Source organism: Ascaphus truei, chromosome 12, assembly GCF_040206685.1.
Source record: "Ascaphus truei isolate aAscTru1 chromosome 12, aAscTru1.hap1, whole genome shotgun sequence".
Classification (NCBI taxonomy): domain Eukaryota; kingdom Metazoa; phylum Chordata; class Amphibia; order Anura; family Ascaphidae; genus Ascaphus; species Ascaphus truei.
Window position 1 is genome coordinate 819240 of NC_134494.1, and position 14562 is coordinate 833801.

Sequence of the window (14562 nt, forward strand, 5' to 3'; positions counted from 1 at the left end):
CAGGGGTTAATGGGAGTCGTCCCCGTCCCCCCAGTATACGGCCAGAACCATGGACCCGGTACTTGTGGTTCGGACTGTCTCCAACCAGCCATAATGTTGTGAGAGTGAAATTATGTCTAAGTCCAGCTTTGGTACATTAGAAGCAACTCTGAAACTTAACCTAAGCGTTTTTCGAAGCTACTTTTTGGCTAACTTCTTATAGGAAGGTCTAGGAGCTCTGAAAATGAACGTGCGCGTCTTTCACTCTTCCCGAGGGACTTAGAAGAATTTTGTGATATTTTTTATTAAAATGGTGTATAAGGGTATATATATAAATATATTTTATGCACTGTATATGAGCTGACGATTTCTAAATCTGTGGTTCCGAGAGGGGGTAACCAGGCTCACTAATGAAGGTCAAGCCACTTGGCTGCCAGAATGCCCTGCTTCAGCACAGACCAGTAAGGCATTGTGATACGCGTATCCCCGGTATAGTCAGGGGTTAATGGGAGTCGTCCCCATCCCCCCAAGTATATGCCCAGAACCATGGACCCGGTATTTGTGGTTCGGACTGTCTCCAACCAGCCATAATGTTGTGAGAGTGAAATTATGTCTAAGTCCAGCTTCGGTACATTAGAAGCAACTCTGAAACTTAACCTAAGCGTTTTTCGAAGCTACCTTTTGGCTAACTTCTTATAGGAAGGTCTAGGAGCTCTGAAAATGAACGTGCGCGTCTTTCACTCTTCCCGAGGGACTTAGAAGAATTTTGTGATATTTTTTATTAAAATGGTGTATAAGGGTATATATATAAATATATTTTATGCACTGTATATATGAGCTGGCGATTTCTAAGTCTGTGGTTCCGAGAGGGGGTAACCAGGCTCACTAATAAAGGTCAAGCCACTTGGCTGCCAGAATGCCCTGCTTCAGCACAGACCAGAAAGGCATTGTGATAAGCGTATCCCCGGTATAGTCAGGGGTTAATGGGAGTCCCCCCCGTCCCCCCAGTACACGGCCAGAACCATGGACCCGGTACTTGTGGTTCGGACTGTCTCCAACCAGCCATAATGTTGTGAGAGTGAAATTATGTCTAAGTCCAGCTTTGGTACATTAGAAGCAACTCTGAAACTTAACCTAAGCGTTTTTCGAAGCTACCTTTTGGCTAACTTCTTATAGGAAGGTCTAGGAGCTCTGAAAATGAACGTGCGCGTCTTTCACTCTTCCCGAGGGACTTAGAAGAATTTTGTGATATTTTTTATTAAAATGGTGTATAAGGGTATATATATAAATATATTTTATGCACTGTATATGAGCTGGCGATTTCTAAGTCTGTGGTTCCGAGAGGGGGTAACCAGGCTCACTAATAAAGGTCAAGCCACTTGGCTGCCAGAATGCCCTGCTTCAGCACAGACCAGAAAGGCATTGTGATAAGCGTATCCCCGGTATAGTCAGGGGTTAATGGGAGTCGTCCCCGTCCCCCCAGTATACGGCCAGAACCATGGACCCGGTACTTGTGGTTCGGACTGTCTCCAACCAGCCATAATGTTGTGAGAGTGAAATTATGTCTAAGTCCAGCTTTGGTACATTAGAAGCAACTCTGAAACTTAACCTAAGCGTTTTTCGAAGCTACTTTTTGGCTAACTTCTTATAGGAAGGTCTAGGAGCTGTGAAAATGAACGTGCGCGTCTTTCACTCTTCCCGAGGGACTTAGAAGAATTTTGTGATATTTTTTATTAAAATGGTGTATAAGGGTATATATATAAATATATTTTATGCACTGTATATGAGCTGACGATTTCTAAATCTGTGGTTCCGAGAGGGGGTAACCAGGCTCACTAATGAAGGTCAAGCCACTTGGCTGCCAGAATGCCCTGCTTCAGCACAGACCAGTAAGGCATTGTGATACGCGTATCCCCGGTATAGTCAGGGGTTAATGGGAGTCGTCCCCATCCCCCCAAGTATATGCCCAGAACCATGGACCCGGTATTTGTGGTTCGGACTGTCTCCAACCAGCCATAATGTTGTGAGAGTGAAATTATGTCTAAGTCCAGCTTCGGTACATTAGAAGCAACTCTGAAACTTAACCTAAGCGTTTTTCGAAGCTACCTTTTGGCTAACTTCTTATAGGAAGGTCTAGGAGCTCTGAAAATGAACGTGCGCGTTTTTCACTCTTCCCGAGGGACTTAGAAGAATTTTGTGATATTTTTTATTAAAATGGTGTATAAGGGTATATATATAAATATATTTTATGCACTGTATATATGAGCTGGCGATTTCTAAGTCTGTGGTTCCGAGAGGGGGTAACCAGGCTCACTAATAAAGGTCAAGCCACTTGGCTGCCAGAATGCCCTGCTTCAGCACAGACCAGAAAGGCATTGTGATAAGCGTATCCCCGGTATAGTCAGGGGTTAATGGGAGTCGTCCCCGTCCCCCCAGTATACGGCCAGAACCATGGACCCGGTACTTGTGGTTCGGACTGTCTCCAACCAGCCATAATGTTGTGAGAGTGAAATTATGTCTAAGTCCAGCTTTGGTACATTAGAAGCAACTCTGAAACTTAACCTAAGCGTTTTTCGAAGCTACTTTTTGGCTAACTTCTTATAGGAAGGTCTAGGAGCTCTGAAAATGAACGTGCGCGTCTTCCACTCTTCCCGAGGGACTTAGAAGAATTTTGTGAATTTTTTTATTAAAATGGTGTATAAGGGTTTATATATAAATATATTTTATGCACTGTATATGAGCTGGCGATTTCTAAGTCTTTGGTTCCGAGAGGGGGTAACCAGGCTCACTAATAAAGGTCAAGCCACTTGCCTGCCAGAATGCCCTGCTTCAGCACAGACCAGAAAGGCATTGTGATAAGCGTATCCCCGGTATAGTCAGGGGTTAATGGGAGTCGTCTCCGTCCCCCCAGTATACGGCCAGAACCATGGACCCGGTACTTGTGGTTCGGACTGTCTCCAACCAGCCATAATGTTGTGAGAGTGAAATTATGTCTAAGTCCAGCTTTGGTACATTAGAAGCAACTCTGAAACTTAACCTAAGCGTTTTTCGAAGTTACTTTTTTGCTAACTTTTTATAGGAAGGTCTAGGAGCTCTGAAAATGAACGTGCGCGTCTTTCACTCTTCCCGAGGGACTTAGAAGAATTTTGTGATATTTTTTATTAAAATGGTGTATAAGGGTATATATATAAATATATTTTATGCACTGTATATGAGCTGGCGATTTCTAAGTCTGTGGTTCCGAGAGGGGGTAACCAGGCTCACTAATAAAGGTCAAGCCACTTGGCTGCCAGAATGCCCTGCTTCAGCACAGACCAGAAAGGCATTGTGATAAGCGTATCCCCGGTATAGTCAGGGGTTAATGGGAGTCGTCCCCGTCCCCCCAGTATACGGCCAGAACCATGGACCCGGTACTTGTGTTTCGGACTGTCTCCAACCAGCCATAATGTTGTGAGAGTGAAATTATGTCTAAGTCCAGCTTTGGTACATTAGAAGCAACTCTGAAACTTAACCTAAGCGTTTTTCGAAGCTACCTTTTGGCTAACTTCTTATAGGAAGGTCTAGGAGCTCTGAAAATGAACGTGCGCGTCTTTCACTCTTCCCGAGGGACTTAGAAGAATTTTGTGATATTTTTTATTAAAATGGTGTATAAGGGTATATATATAAATATATTTTATGCACTGTATATGAGCTGGCGATTTCTAAGTCTGTGGTTCCGAGAGGGGGTAACCAGGCTCACTAATAAAGGTCAAGCCACTTGGCTGCCAGAATGCCCTGCTTCAGCACAGACCAGAAAGGCATTGTGATAAGCGTATCCCCGGTATAGTCAGGGGTTAATGGGAGTCGTCCCCGTCCCCCCAGTATACGGCCAGAACCATGGACCCGGTACTTGTGGTTCGGACTGTCTCCAACCAGCCATAATGTTGTGAGAGTGAAATTATGTCTAAGTCCAGCTTTGGTACATTAGAAGCAACTCTGAAACTTAACCTAAGCGTTTTTCGAAGCTACTTTTTGGCTAACTTCTTATAGGAAGGTCTAGGAGCTGTGAAAATGAACGTGCGCGTCTTTCACTCTTCCCGAGGGACTTAGAAGAATTTTGTGATATTTTTTATTAAAATGGTGTATAAGGGTATATATATAAATATATTTTATGCACTGTATATATGAGCTGGCGATTTCTAAGTCTGTGGTTCCGAGAGGGGGTAACCAGGCTCACTAATAAAGGTCAAGCCACTTGGCTGCCAGAATGCCCTGCTTCAGCACAGACCAGAAAGGCATTGTGATAAGCGTATCCCCGGTATAGTCAGGGGTTAATGGGAGTCGTCCCCGTCCCCCCAGTATACGGCCAGAACCATGGACCCGGTACTTGTGGTTCGGACTGTCTCCAACCAGCCATAATGTTGTGAGAGTGAAATTATGTCTAAGTCCAGCTTTGGTACATTAGAAGCAACTCTGAAACTTAACCTAAGCGTTTTTCGAAGCTACTTTTTGGCTAACTTCTTATAGGAAGGTCTAGGAGCTCTGAAAATGAACGTGCGCGTCTTTCACTCTTCCCGAGGGACTTAGAAGAATTTTGTGATATTTTTTATTAAAATGGTGTATAAGGGTATATATATAAATATATTTTATGCACTGTATATGAGCTGGCGATTTCTAAGTCTGTGGTTCCGAGAGGGGGTAACCAGGCTCACTAATAAAGGTCAAGCCACTTGGCTGCCAGAATGCCCTGCTTCAGCACAGACCAGAAAGGCATTGTGATAAGCGTATCCCCGGTATAGTCAGGGGTTAATGGGAGTCGTCCCAGTCCCCCCAGTATACGGCCAGAACCATGGACCCGGTACTTGTGGTTCGGACTGTCTCCAACCAGCCATAATGTTGTGAGAGTGAAATTATGTCTAAGTCCAGCTTTGGTACATTAGAAGCAACTCTGAAACTTAACCTAAGCGTTTTTCGAAGCTACCTTTTGGCTAACTTCTTATAGGAAGGTCTAGGAGCTCTGAAAATGAACGTGCGCGTCTTTCACTCTTCCCGAGGGACTTAGAAGAATTTTGTGATATTTTTTATTAAAATTGTGTATAAGGGTATATATATAAATATATTTTATGCACTGTATATGAGCTGGCGATTTCTAAGTCTGTGGTTCCGAGAGGGGGTAACCAGGCTCACTAATAAAGGTCAAGCCACTTGGCTGCCAGAATGCCCTGCTTCAGCACAGACCAGAAAGGCATTGTGATAAGCGTATCCCCGGTATAGTCAGGGGTTAATGGGAGTCGTCCCCGTCCCCCCAGTATACGGCCAGAACCATGGACCCGGTACTTGTGGTTCGGACTGTCTCCAACCAGCCATAATGTTGTGAGAGTGAAATTATGTCTAAGTCCAGCTTTGGTACATTAGAAGCAACTCTGAAACTTAACCTAAGCGTTTTTCGAAGCTACTTTTTGGCTAACTTCTTATAGGAAGGTCTAGGAGCTCTGAAAATGAATGTGCGCGTCTTTCACTCTTCCCGAGGGACTTAGAAGAATTTTGTGATATTTTTTATTAAAATGGTGTATAAGGGTATATATATAAATATATTTTATGCACTGTATATGAGCTGACGATTTCTAAATCTGTGGTTCCGAGAGGGGGTAACCAAGCTCACTAATGAAGGTCAAGCCACTTGGCTGCCAGAATGCCCTGCTTCAGCACAGACCAGTAAGGCATTGTGATACGCGTATCCCCGGTATAGTCAGGGGTTAATGGGAGTCGTCCCCATCCCCCCAAGTATATGCCCAGAACCATGGACCCGGTATTTGTGGTTCGGACTGTCTCCAACCAGCCATAATGTTGTGAGAGTGAAATTATGTCTAAGTCCAGCTTCGGTACATTAGAAGCAACTCTGAAACTTAACCTAAGCGTTTTTCGAAGCTACCTTTTGGCTAACTTCTTATAGGAAGGTCTAGGAGCTCTGAAAATGAACGTGCGCGTCTTTCACTCTTCCCGAGGGACTTAGAAGAATTTTGTGATATTTTTTATTAAAATGGTGTATAAGGGTATATATATAAATATATTTTATGCACTGTATATGAGCTGGCGATTTCTAAGTCTGTGGTTCCGAGAGGGGGTAACCAGGCTCACTAATAAAGGTCAAGCCACTTGGCTGCCAGAATGCCCTGCTTCAGCACAGACCAGAAAGGCATTGTGATAAGCGTATCCCCGGTATAGTCAGGGGTTAATGGGAGTCGTCCCCGTCCCCCCAGTATACGGCCAGAACCATGGACCCGGTACTTGTGGTTCGGACTGTCTCCAACCAGCCATAATGTTGTGAGAGTGAAATTATGTCTAAGTCCAGCTTTGGTACATTAGAAGCAACTCTGAAACTTAACCTAAGCGTTTTTCGAAGCTACTTTTTGGCTAACTTCTTATAGGAAGGTCTAGGAGCTGTGAAAATGAACGTGCGCGTCTTTCACTCTTCCCGAGGGACTTAGAAGAATTTTGTGATATTTTTTATTAAAATGGTGTATAAGGGTATATATATAAATATATTTTATGCACTGTATATATGAGCTGGCGATTTCTAAGTCTGTGGTTCCGAGAGGGGGTAACCAGGCTCACTAATAAAGGTCAAGCCACTTGGCTGCCAGAATGCCCTGCTTCAGCACAGACCAGAAAGGCATTGTGATAAGCGTATCCCCGGTATAGTCAGGGGTTAATGGGAGTCGTCCCCGTCCCCCCAGTATACGGCCAGAACCATGGACCCGGTACTTGTGGTTCGGACTGTCTCCAACCAGCCATAATGTTGTGAGAGTGAAATTATGTCTAAGTCCAGCTTTGGTACATTAGAAGCAACTCTGAAACTTAACCTAAGCGTTTTTCGAAGCTACTTTTTGGCTAACTTCTTATAGGAAGGTCTAGGAGCTCTGAAAATGAACGTGCGCGTCTTTCACTCTTCCCGAGGGACTTAGAAGAATTTTGTGATATTTTTTATTAAAATGGTGTATAAGGGTATATATATAAATATATTTTATGCACTGTATATGAGCTGGCGATTTCTAAGTCTGTGGTTCCGAGAGGGGGTAACCAGGCTCACTAATAAAGGTCAAGCCACTTGGCTGCCAGAATGCCCTGCTACAGCACAGACCAGAAAGGCATTGTGATAAGCGTATCCCCGGTATAGTCAGGGGTTAATGGGAGTCGTCCCAGTCCCCCCAGTATACGGCCAGAACCATGGACCCGGTACTTGTGGTTCGGACTGTCTCCAACCAGCCATAATGTTGTGAGAGTGAAATTATGTCTAAGTCCAGCTTTGGTACATTAGAAGCAACTCTGAAACTTAACCTAAGCGTTTTTCGAAGCTACCTTTTGGCTAACTTCTTATAGGAAGGTCTAGGAGCTCTGAAAATGAACGTGCGCGTCTTTCACTCTTCCCGAGGGACTTAGAAGAATTTTGTGATATTTTTTATTAAAATTGTGTATAAGGGTATATATATAAATATATTTTATGCACTGTATATGAGCTGGCGATTTCTAAGTCTGTGGTTCCGAGAGGGGGTAACCAGGCTCACTAATAAAGGTCAAGCCACTTGGCTGCCAGAATGCCCTGCTTCAGCACAGACCAGAAAGGCATTGTGATAAGCGTATCCCCGGTATAGTCAGGGGTTAATGGGAGTCGTCCCCGTCCCCCCAGTATACGGCCAGAACCATGGACCCGGTACTTGTGGTTCGGACTGTCTCCAACCAGCCATAATGTTGTGAGAGTGAAATTATGTCTAAGTCCAGCTTTGGTACATTAGAAGCAACTCTGAAACTTAACCTAAGCGTTTTTCGAAGCTACTTTTTGGCTAACTTCTTATAGGAAGGTCTAGGAGCTCTGAAAATGAATGTGCGCGTCTTTCACTCTTCCCGAGGGACTTAGAAGAATTTTGTGATATTTTTTATTAAAATGGTGTATAAGGGTATATATATAAATATATTTTATGCACTGTATATGAGCTGACGATTTCTAAATCTGTGGTTCCGAGAGGGGGTAACCAAGCTCACTAATGAAGGTCAAGCCACTTGGCTGCCAGAATGCCCTGCTTCAGCACAGACCAGTAAGGCATTGTGATACGCGTATCCCCGGTATAGTCAGGGGTTAATGGGAGTCGTCCCCATCCCCCCAAGTATATGCCCAGAACCATGGACCCGGTATTTGTGGTTCGGACTGTCTCCAACCAGCCATAATGTTGTGAGAGTGAAATTATGTCTAAGTCCAGCTTCGGTACATTAGAAGCAACTCTGAAACTTAACCTAAGCGTTTTTCGAAGCTACCTTTTGGCTAACTTCTTATAGGAAGGTCTAGGAGCTCTGAAAATGAACGTGCGCGTCTTTCACTCTTCCCGAGGGACTTAGAAGAATTTTGTGATATTTTTTATTAAAATGGTGTATAAGGGTATATATATAAATATATTTTATGCACTGTATATGAGCTGGCGATTTCTAAGTCTGTGGTTCCGAGAGGGGGTAACCAGGCTCACTAATAAAGGTCAAGCCACTTGGCTGCCAGAATGCCCTGCTTCAGCACAGACCAGAAAGGCATTGTGATAAGCGTATCCCCGGTATAGTCAGGGGTTAATGGGAGTCGTCCCCGTCCCCCCAGTATACGGCCAGAACCATGGACCCGGTACTTGTGGTTCGGACTGTCTCCAACCAGCCATAATGTTGTGAGAGTGAAATTATGTCTAAGTCCAGCTTTGGTACATTAGAAGCAACTCTGAAACTTAACCTAAGCGTTTTTCGAAGCTACTTTTTGGCTAACTTCTTATAGGAAGGTCTAGGAGCTCTGAAAATGAACGTGCGCGTCTTTCACTCTTCCCGAGGGACTTAGAAGAATTTTGTGATATTTTTTATTAAAATGGTGTATAAGGGTATATATATATAAATATATTTTATGCACTGTATATATGAGCTGGCGATTTCTAAGTCTGTGGTTCCGAGAGGGGGTAACCAGGCTCACTAATAAAGGTCAAGCCACTTGGCTGCCAGAATGCCCTGCTTCAGCACAGACCAGAAAGGCATTGTGATAAGCGTATCCCCGGTATAGTCAGGGGTTAATGGGAGTCGTCCCCGTCCCCCCAGTATACGGCCAGAACCATGGACCCGGTACTTGTGGTTCGGACTGTCTCCAACCAGCCATAATGTTGTGAGAGTGAAATTATGTCTAAGTCCAGCTTTGGTACGTTAGAAGCAACTCTGAAACTTAACCTAAGCGTTTTTCGAAGCTACTTTTTGGCTAACTTCTTATAGGAAGGTCTAGGAGCTCTGAAAATGAACGTGCGCGTCTTTCACTCTTCCCGAGGGACTTAGAAGAATTTTGTGATATTTTTTATTAAAATGGTGTATAAGGGTATATATATAAATATATTTTATGCACTGTATATGAGCTGGCGATTTCTAAGTCTGTGGTTCCGAGAGGGGGTAACCAGGCTCACTAATAAAGGTCAAGCCACTTGGCTGCCAGAATGCCCTGCTTCAGCACAGACCAGAAAGGCATTGTGATAAGCGTATCCCCGGTATAGTCAGGGGTTAATGGGAGTCGTCCCCGTCCCCCCAGTATACGGCCAGAACCATGGACCCGGTACTTGTGGTTCGGACTGTCTCCAACCAGCCATAATGTTGTGAGAGTGAAATTATGTCTAAGTCCAGCTTTGGTACATTAGAAGCAACTCTGAAACTTAACCTACGCGTTTTTCGAAGCTACCTTTTGGCTAACTTCTTATAGGAAGGTCTAGGAGCTCTGAAAATGAACGTGCGCGTCTTTCACTCTTCCCGAGGGACTTAGAAGAATTTTGTGATATTTTTTATTAAAATGGTGTATAAGGGTATATATATATAAATATATTTTATGCACTGTATATATGAGCTGACGATTTCTAAATCTGTGGTTCCGAGAGGGGGTAACCAAGCTCACTAATGAAGGTCAAGCCACTTGGCTGCCAGAATGCCCTGCTTCAGCACAGACCAGTAAGGCATTGTGATACGCGTATCCCCGGTATAGTCAGGGGTTAATGGGAGTCGTCCCCATCCCCCCAAGTATATGCCCAGAACCATGGACCCGGTATTTGTGGTTCGGACTGTCTCCAACCAGCCATAATGTTGTGAGAGTGAAATTATGTCTAAGTCCAGCTTCGGTACATTAGAAGCAACTCTGAAACTTAACCTAAGCGTTTTTCGAAGCTACCTTTTGGCTAACTTCTTATAGGAAGGTCTAGGAGCTCTGAAAATGAACGTGCGCGTCTTTCACTCTTCCCGAGGGACTTAGAAGAATTTTGTGATATTTTTTATTAAAATGGTGTATAAGGGTATATATATATAAATATATTTTATGCACTGTATATATGAGCTGGCGATTTCTAAGTCTGTGGTTCCGAGAGGGGGTAACCAGGCTCACTAATAAAGGTCAAGCCACTTGGCTGCCAGAATGCCCTGCTTCAGCACAGACCAGAAAGGCATTGTGATAAGCGTATCCCCGGTATAGTCAGGGGTTAATGGGAGTCGTCCCCGTCCCCCCAGTATACGGCCAGAACCATGGACCCGGTACTTGTGGTTCGGACTGTCTCCAACCAGCCATAATGTTGTGAGAGTGAAATTATGTCTAAGTCCAGCTTTGGTACGTTAGAAGCAACTCTGAAACTTAACCTAAGCGTTTTTCGAAGCTACTTTTTGGCTAACTTCTTATAGGAAGGTCTAGGAGCTCTGAAAATGAACGTGCGCGTCTTTCACTCTTCCCGAGGGACTTAGAAGAATTTTGTGATATTTTTTATTAAAATGGTGTATAAGGGTATATATATAAATATATTTTATGCACTGTATATGAGCTGGCGATTTCTAAGTCTGTGGTTCCGAGAGGGGGTAACCAGGCTCACTAATAAAGGTCAAGCCACTTGGCTGCCAGAATGCCCTGCTTCAGCACAGACCAGAAAGGCATTGTGATAAGCGTATCCCCGGTATAGTCAGGGGTTAATGGGAGTCGTCCCCGTCCCCCCAGTATACGGCCAGAACCATGGACCCGGTACTTGTGGTTCGGACTGTCTCCAACCAGCCATAATGTTGTGAGAGTGAAATTATGTCTAAGTCCAGCTTTGGTACATTAGAAGCAACTCTGAAACTTAACCTACGCGTTTTTCGAAGCTACCTTTTGGCTAACTTCTTATAGGAAGGTCTAGGAGCTCTGAAAATGAACGTGCGCGTCTTTCACTCTTCCCGAGGGACTTAGAAGAATTTTGTGATATTTTTTATTAAAATGGTGTATAAGGGTATATATATAAATATATTTTATGCACTGTATATGAGCTGGCGATTTCTAAGTCTGTGGTTCCGAGAGGGGGTAACCAGGCTCACTAATAAAGGTCAAGCCACTTGGCTGCCAGAATGCCCTGCTTCAGCACAGACCAGAAAGGCATTGTGATAAGCGTATCCCCGGTATAGTCAGGGGTTAATGGGAGTCGTCCCCGTCCCCCCAGTATACGGCCAGAACCATGGACCCGGTACTTGTGGTTCGGACTGTCTCCAACCAGCCATAATGTTGTGAGAGTGAAATTATGTCTAAGTCCAGCTTTGGTACATTAGAAGCAACTCTGAAACTTAACCTAAGCGTTTTTCGAAGCTACTTTTTGGCTAACTTCTTATAGGAAGGTCTAGGAGCTCTGAAAATGAACGTGCGCGTCTTTCACTCTTCCCGAGGGACTTAGAAGAATTTTGTGATATTTTTTATTAAAATGGTGTATAAGGGTATATATATAAATATATTTTATGCACTGTATATGAGCTGACGATTTCTAAATCTGTGGTTCCGAGAGGGGGTAACCAAGCTCACTAATGAAGGTCAAGCCACTTGGCTGCCAGAATGCCCTGCTTCAGCACAGACCAGTAAGGCATTGTGATACGCGTATCCCCGGTATAGTCAGGGGTTAATGGGAGTCGTCCCCATCCCCCCAAGTATATGCCCAGAACCATGGACCCGGTATTTGTGGTTCGGACTGTCTCCAACCAGCCATAATGTTGTGAGAGTGAAATTATGTCTAAGTCCAGCTTCGGTACATTAGAAGCAACTCTGAAACTTAACCTAAGCGTTTTTCGAAGCTACCTTTTGGCTAACTTCTTATAGGAAGGTCTAGGAGCTCTGAAAATGAACGTGCGCGTCTTTCACTCTTCCCGAGGGACTTAGAAGAATTTTGTGATATTTTTTATTAAAATGGTGTATAAGGGTATATATATAAATATATTTTATGCACTGTATATGAGCTGGCGATTTCTAAGTCTGTGGTTCCGAGAGGGGGTAACCAGGCTCACTAATAAAGGTCAAGCCACTTGGCTGCCAGAATGCCCTGCTTCAGCACAGACCAGAAAGGCATTGTGATAAGCGTATCCCCGGTATAGTCAGGGGTTAATGGGAGTCGTCCCCGTCCCCCCAGTATACGGCCAGAACCATGGACCCGGTACTTGTGGTTCGGACTGTCTCCAACCAGCCATAATGTTGTGAGAGTGAAATTATGTCTAAGTCCAGCTTTGGTACATTAGAAGCAACTCTGAAACTTAACCTACGCGTTTTTCGAAGCTACCTTTTGGCTAACTTCTTATAGGAAGGTCTAGGAGCTCTGAAAATGAACGTGCGCGTCTTTCACTCTTCCCGAGGGACTTAGAAGAATTTTGTGATATTTTTTATTAAAATGGTGTATAAGGGTATATATATAAATATATTTTATGCACTGTATATGAGCTGGCGATTTCTAAGTCTGTGGTTCCGAGAGGGGGTAACCAGGCTCACTAATAAAGGTCAAGCCACTTGGCTGCCAGAATGCCCTGCTTCAGCACAGACCAGAAAGGCATTGTGATAAGCGTATCCCCGGTATAGTCAGGGGTTAATGGGAGTCGTCCCCGTCCCCCCAGTATACGGCCAGAACCATGGACCCGGTACTTGTGGTTCGGACTGTCTCCAACCAGCCATAATGTTGTGAGAGTGAAATTATGTCTAAGTCCAGCTTTGGTACATTAGAAGCAACTCTGAAACTTAACCTAAGCGTTTTTCGAAGCTACTTTTTGGCTAACTTCTTATAGGAAGGTCTAGGAGCTCTGAAAATGAACGTGCGCGTCTTTCACTCTTCCCGAGGGACTTAGAAGAATTTTGTGATATTTTTTATTAAAATGGTGTATAAGGGTATATATATAAATATATTTTATGCACTGTATATGAGCTGACGATTTCTAAATCTGTGGTTCCGAGAGGGGGTAACCAAGCTCACTAATGAAGGTCAAGCCACTTGGCTGCCAGAATGCCCTGCTTCAGCACAGACCAGTAAGGCATTGTGATACGCGTATCCCCGGTATAGTCAGGGGTTAATGGGAGTCGTCCCCATCCCCCCAAGTATATGCCCAGAACCATGGACCCGGTATTTGTGGTTCGGACTGTCTCCAACCAGCCATAATGTTGTGAGAGTGAAATTATGTCTAAGTCCAGCTTCGGTACATTAGAAGCAACTCTGAAACTTAACCTAAGCGTTTTTCGAAGCTACCTTTTGGCTAACTTCTTATAGGAAGGTCTAGGAGCTCTGAAAATGAACGTGCGCGTCTTTCACTCTTCCCGAGGGACTTAGAAGAATTTTGTGATATTTTTTATTAAAATGGTGTATAAGGGTATATATATAAATATATTTTATGCACTGTATATGAGCTGGCGATTTCTAAGTCTGTGGTTCCGAGAGGGGGTAACCAGGCTCACTAATAAAGGTCAAGCCACTTGGCTGCCAGAATGCCCTGCTTCAGCACAGACCAGAAAGGCATTGTGATAAGCGTATCCCCGGTATAGTCAGGGGTTAATGGGAGTCGTCCCCGTCCCCCCAGTATACGGCCAGAACCATGGACCCGGTACTTGTGGTTCGGACTGTCTCCAACCAGCCATAATGTTGTGAGAGTGAAATTATGTCTAAGTCCAGCTTTGGTACATTAGAAGCAACTCTGAAACTTAACCTAAGCGTTTTTCGAAGCTACTTTTTGGCTAACTTCTTATAGGAAGGTCTAGGAGCTCTGAAAATGAACGTGCGCGTCTTTCACTCTTCCCGAGGGACTTAGAAGAATTTTGTGATATTTTTTATTAAAATGGTGTATAAGGGTATATATATATAAATATATTTTATGCACTGTATATATGAGCTGGCGATTTCTAAGTCTGTGGTTCCGAGAGGGGGTAACCAGGCTCACTAATAAAGGTCAAGCCACTTGGCTGCCAGAATGCCCTGCTTCAGCACAGACCAGAAAGGCATTGTGTTAAGCGTATCCCCGGTATAGTCAGGGGTTAATGGGAGTCGTCCCCGTCCCCCCAGTATACGGCCAGAACCATGGACCCGGTACTTGTGGTTCGGACTGTCTCCAACCAGCCATAATGTTGTGAGAGTGAAATTATGTCTAAGTCCAGCTTTGGTACGTTAGAAGCAACTCTGAAACTTAACCTAAGCGTTTTTCGAAGCTACTTTTTGGCTAACTTCTTATAGGAAGGTCTAGGAGCTCTGAAAATGAACGTGCGCGTCTTTCACTCTTCCCGAGGGACTTAGAAGAATTTTGTGATATTTT